Consider the following 6,355-nt stretch of genomic DNA (forward strand, 5'->3'; position numbering starts at 1 on the left):
ACTAACTTCTCCCAGAAACAACCCCTTTGGTCAATTGTCCCCCAATTGACTACACAGCTTGATTGTGCAGGGATCCTCCCCGGACGACGAACCCATTCTGAATGAGTGGCAACCCTTTTTGATAGATACGGGAGCCTTCATGTCTTCTGTACAATCAAAGCTTAAACTCCCTGCCTCTACTGAAACACAGGAACGTTCAGGATTCCTGGGACAAATCTCGACATTCCCAGTGTCAGAACCGGTTAAAATGGGTTACCAGGATGAATCGGTGGAACATCGAGTTGTTATCACAACCAATCTGGACTGTAACTTGATGGCTAGAGACCTCCTTTGCAAATTCCAGTTGCATTTGGAGTGTGGAGATAATGGGATTATTGTAAAACAGGAAACCCTTAAGCGGCAGTATTATACCACTAGAACCCCTCAGTGGTGGTCTCTGGACCTGCTGGAAGCACCCTATCACGTGACCCTAGCATACGATACCAGTGGAAAGAATCAGGACCTGCAGAACTTTTATCAGGATCACGAAGGGGAAGTGAAGGGAATTCTATTAAGGGCTAGAGTGACTGAACTGGAAAGAGAGGCAGATTTTGTGGAAGTGGATAAGAATCTGTGGAAACAGCCCCTAACAATGGCACCGCATATTGCTCGGGAAGTATTAGCCCCTCACCATGCTAAAGATTTGGGAGTTATGGTACACAAGGCCATAGATGAGGCTGACCCTTATAGCCGGGATGTGCAAATCATAAAACATGGCCGAACAGTCCAATTTCATGGGGACCCCGAGAAGGTCTTAACGACTCTACAGCATTAGACTGGCTCCGGCATACGTGACTATGTGGATCCTCATGTGTGGGCAGAGAACCCCTCCCAAGTGGGTTATACTCCCATTGATCCGATTGAGATCCCAGTGCAGGGCAATGTGGACTGGCCTTCTATCCGACAGAACCCACTGAAATTACAGGCAATCCTTAACTGACCTTTCGGCACTGTACTGCAATTAATCCGGCCTGTTTCCTTACTGAGCCACCCCAAGATGAGGAAGAACCCAGTCATGATTGCTTATCTTTAATTTAAGAGACCACATCAATCAGGGAAGATTTAGTTGTTGTACCAATGGAAGATCCGGCCTGTATTCTTACTGAGCCACACCAAGATGAGGAAGAACCCAGTCATGATTGTTTATGTATGTTGACGGAAGTACTTCTATTAATCCAGAAGATACACGAATCTCAGGATACGCCATAGTAAACCAGGAGAATCAGGTCTTGGAATCTGCCACTTTTGAAACCGCCTATTCTGCTCAACAAGCTGAACTATTCGCCCTCACCCGAGCCTGAATCTTGGCCAAAGATCTCAAAGTCAATATCTATACCGACTCTAGGTATGCCTTTGGGGTGGCGCATGATTTCGGACAATTATGGAAAAATAGGGGATTCCTAACCTCAAAGGGGAATGAGATATCTCATAAACAGTTAGTATCTGATTTGTTGCAAGCCCTCATGTTCCCCAAACGCATTGCCATTGTCAAATGTACCGCCCATACGACCGGAAATTCTCTGGTTGATATAGGGAATCGTTGTCCTGACCAAGAGGCCAAACAGGCCTCTCGTGACCAACAGATGGTAGTGCCCAAAATTATGAGTCAGACTAAAAATCCTGCGAAGGATAAGTTAGCCTCGAAAAAAAAACCAATGCCAACCATCCAAGATGTTATAAAAGCACAGGAGGACGCTCCTGAAAAAGATAAGCTGTTGTGGAAATATTATGCATGTACTTATGACAATGTTTCTAAACTCTGGACCACTCCCGCGGAACAGACTTGCATGTCTGACGAGTTGGCCTCATGGGTTATAGAATGTCTGCATTTTGCTACTCATTGTGGAGCAAGGGCAACAAGTGATACGCTTTTGGCTACGTGGTGGCACCCTAGACTCCAGGCGCTCACCCAGAACATCAGTAGTCGTGCCTGGTTGGCCAGCAACATAATCCAGGGAAGGGAGTCCCCTGTGACTGGGGTAAAACGCCCCTACCCGAAGATCCCTTTGAGACATTTCAGTTGGACTACATTGAGTTGCAAAAAGTTCAAAGTTACAAATATGTCTTGGTAATAGTAGATGTGTTTAGCAGATGGATTGAAGCATACCCTAACCTGGACAATAAGATTCAGACTGTTGTTAAGGTGTTAATGATGGAAATTGTTCCTAGATATGAGATCTCAGCTAGACTGATGACCACCTATGTTCTTTCTCTGACTCACGCTCTGCGACTAGTTCACAACCAGGTTCAAGATGCTCACCTCGACCTCCCAGTTTTACCCGAATTGTCCCTCGTGACACCAGGGAAGTATGGATTCGGAAGGGATTAGAGCCACAATGGGAGGGGCCTTTTTAGGTGTCACTCACTACCCCCACTGCAGCCAAGGTTGAGGGGAAAAGTGCCCGGGTTCACCTGCACCACTGCAAGCTCATCACCATTTAAACAAATTTTGCTGGTTAGTCTAATTCCTGTTTCTGTTCCAGATCTCCTCTTCCCCATAGCTGAACAAGGCAGTTGAAGGAGGATCAGTTTGAACTTTTACCCATAAGACAGCCAAATACACTGACGGAGACCTGAGAAGGGAAACGGGAAAACAGAACTCTTTTTATCAGCTAAATAATTGGACTATTTATAAGATGAGACTGTGTCTGTATGCCACTGTCTGCATAATAGTGTTGATATGACAGTTTTGGCGCAAGGAAAGGAAGACAAAGGCGAGAGCTCCATGTAAACACCTTTTTGTATATGTCTTAAGTTTATGCGGAAAAAGGGCACTTCACTAGATGCTGGGTGTGTTCACATATCCCTATACATTCCAAAGGGGGAATTCCTTTGCGCACCGTTCCACTGACCCTAACTGAGACTGTTAGATGGATTCAAAGAAACGATATTGGAACAGGTAGCTAACCGCACTGCTGAGGCTCTGGAGGGCATCACAGCTGAAATGGTAGCGATAAGGACCGTAGCATTACAAAACCGAATGGTCCTCGATTACCTGTTAGCTGAGAAAGGGGGAATGTGTGCCCTGATAGGATCTGAATGTTGCACTTACATTCCTGATAGTTCAGAAAACATAACCCACCTTGCCGATCACATAAGGAGGGAGGTGAAAAAGTTATCCACACCGGCAAAAGAACTTAGCAGGTTTGATTTGTTTCTGGGTGGATCTTGGAGATCCTATCTAATACATGGGGCAATTGTTCTCATCGTAATAATTACCTGCTGTTTTATTGTTGGTGCCTTAACCTCTGCTGTAAAGTAAAGATTACAAGGTTAGCAGACCCTCTTGTGGTCAAGGGTTCCCGGGTTATGATCCAACAAACTAGAGAACTACTCAATAATGCAATACTCCTCGAATGATCCTAAATGTTATCATAGAATGATAAAAGGAGGGATGTGGATATCTGAACGGAATATATGGAATTAAGGACAGTAAAGTAAACGGGATATATGCCAATGTATAAGCCATGGAAGAATAGCTGGGAGAATGTCAGATTGCAAATAGTGCAACATCAGCATAGCTAACAGTCTGTCTCAAGGTTTCAAGTCACTACTCCTGCCAATGACAGCTAATTGTAACATGAAATAAATCTGCAGAATTGCAAGGTCTCAGTTAATAGTCACACCATTAGATTGAAACATTGAGAGGCAATGCTTGAGCTTTCAAGAAGAACATCTCATATAGATTGACTAATGAGTGGCTGAGTTAGACTGTCAATCCATTTGTATTTTGTTATCTGATTTCAAAACTGTATAACTGTTAACGCTTTACGATGTAACTTCACCTGTCCGTAGGGAGTGTGTACGCTCTATCCAGAGAGTATATCTTCTGTCTGATAGGTCTTCCTGGCCGGTAATAAAGACTGCTTTGTTCAAAGCACAAGAGGTATTCGACTCAGTAATTTTACTGAACCAGATTGAGGTAAAAGAATCCAGGAATTTACAGACGCTAGTGAAGATTTGCAGAACAAAATCAACTCAATCCTTTAACGAAATAGTTCCAAATCCATCACACTAGAAATCCTGTGCGGAAAAGTCAAGTTATTGTTGAGAAATCTGCTGCGAGAATTTCATTGGACAGCAGGGAAATCAGGCGAAAAAAACGAGTAAATCGACACCAGAGAACAAGACAACGACAAAACTTCATTAACTCTTATGAAGACGACGGATTAAAAGCTGAGAGCTCTGTGCTCGAGCAGACCCTGAGTTTATCAATAGGAGATACTGTCTGGAAAAGGCAATCTGTTCACATCTGAATTACTTCTTCTTTTCTTCTTTTCTAATCAGTAGGAGACCTTTGGCATTCTTGCCAAATTAAGTCAATCTACGGGTTAAGTCATGGCAGGAAAGCCCAGACCCATGTCATGCTCCCCCTGTGCTATGTAGGAAATCAGGGACACTTCCAGTGTGCGGAAAGTGTGTCCAGCTGCAGCTCCTGTCAGACTGCATTGCGGAACTGCAGCTGCGCATGAACTCACTCTGGAGCATTCGCGATGCTGAGGATATTGTGAATAGCACATTTAGTGAGTTGGTCACACCGCAGGTAAAGGTAGGGAATGGGTGACCAACAGGTAGAGCAGTGGAAGGAAGGTAGTGCAGGGGTCCCCTGTGGTCACCTCCCTCCAAAACAGATATACCGCTTTGGATACTGTTGGGGAGGTGGCTCATCAGGGGAAGGCAGCAGCAGCCAAGTTCATGGCACCGTGGGTGGCTCTGCTGCACAGGAGGCCAGGAAAAAGAATGGGAGAGCTAAAGTGGTAGAGGAATCAATTGCAAGGGGAATAGATAGGCGTTGCTGCGGCCGCAAACGAGACTCCTGGATGGTATGTTGCCTCCCTGGTGCAAGGGTCAAGGATGTCTCAGAGTGGTTGCAGGGCATTCTCGAGGTGGGGTGTGAACAGCCAGCTGTCATAGTGCATATAGATACCAACGATATAGGTAAAAAAACAGGATGAGCTGAATTTAGGGAGCTAGGAGTTAAATCGGACCTCAAAGGTAATAATCTCAGGATTTCTACCAGTGCCACATGCTGATCAGATTAGGAATAGCAGGATAGTTCAGAGAAATACATGGCTTGAGGAATAGTGCAAAGGGTTGGGATTCAAATTCCTGGGACATTGGAACCAATTCTGGGAGAGGTGGGACCAGTACAAATCAGGCAGTCTGCACCTGGTCAGGACCAGAACTGATGTCCGAGGGGAAGTGTTTGCTAGTGCTGTTGGGGAGGGTTTTAACTAATATGGCAGGGGGATGGGAATCTATGCAAGGAGGCAGAGGGAAGTCAAAGGGGGGCAGAAGCAAAAGGTAGGAAGGAGAAAAGCAAAAGTGGAGGGCAGAGAAATCAAAGGCAAAAATCAAAAAGGGCCACATTACAACATAATTCTAAAAGGACAAAGTGTGCTAAAAAAAACAAATCTGAAGGCTCTGATTCTCAATGCGAGGAGCATTCGTAATAATTGGATGACTTAACTGCGCAGATAGCTGTTAACGGATATGATGTAATTTGGATTACGGAGACATGGCTCCACGGTGAACAATGCTGGGAACTCAACATCCAGGGGTATTCAGAAGGATAGACAAAAAGAAAAGGAAGTGGGGTAGCATTGCTGGTTAAAGAGGAGATTACCGCAATAGTAAGGAAGGATATTAGCTTGGATGATGTGGAATGTGTAAGGCTAGAGCTGCGAAACATCAAAGAGCAGAAACCATTAGTGGGAGTTGTGTACATACCACTAAACAGAAGTAGTGAGTTTGGGGATGGTATCAAACTGGAAATTAGGGATGTGCGCAATAAAGGTACAGCAGTTATCATGGGTGACTTTAATCTACATATAGATTGGGCTAACCAAACTGGCAGCAATATGGTGGAGGACGATTTCCTGGAATGTATAAGATTTTCTCGACAAATATGTCGAGGAACCAACTAGAGAGCAGGCCATCCTAGACTGGGTCTTGTGTAATAAGAATTAGGAACAGGAGTAGCCATCTAGCCCCTTGAGCCTATTCCACCACCCAAAAACATCACGGCTGATCTGGCCGTGGACTCAGCTCCACTTACCCGCCCGCTCCCCATAAGCCTTAATTCCCTTATTGGTTAAAAATCTATCTATCTGAGATTTGAATATATTCAATGAGCTAGCCTCACCTACTTCCTTGGGCAGAGAATTCCACAGATTCACAACCCTCTGGGAGAAGAAATTCCTTCTCAACTCGGTTTTAAATTGGCTCCCCCGTATTTTGAGGCTGTGCCCCCTAGTTCTAGTCTCCCCGACCAATGGAAACAACCTCTCTGCCTCTATCCTGTCTATCCCCTTCA

The sequence above is a fragment of the Pristiophorus japonicus genome, unplaced genomic scaffold (assembly GCF_044704955.1).
Source record: "Pristiophorus japonicus isolate sPriJap1 unplaced genomic scaffold, sPriJap1.hap1 HAP1_SCAFFOLD_75, whole genome shotgun sequence".
In the NCBI taxonomy this organism is placed as follows: domain Eukaryota; kingdom Metazoa; phylum Chordata; class Chondrichthyes; family Pristiophoridae; genus Pristiophorus; species Pristiophorus japonicus.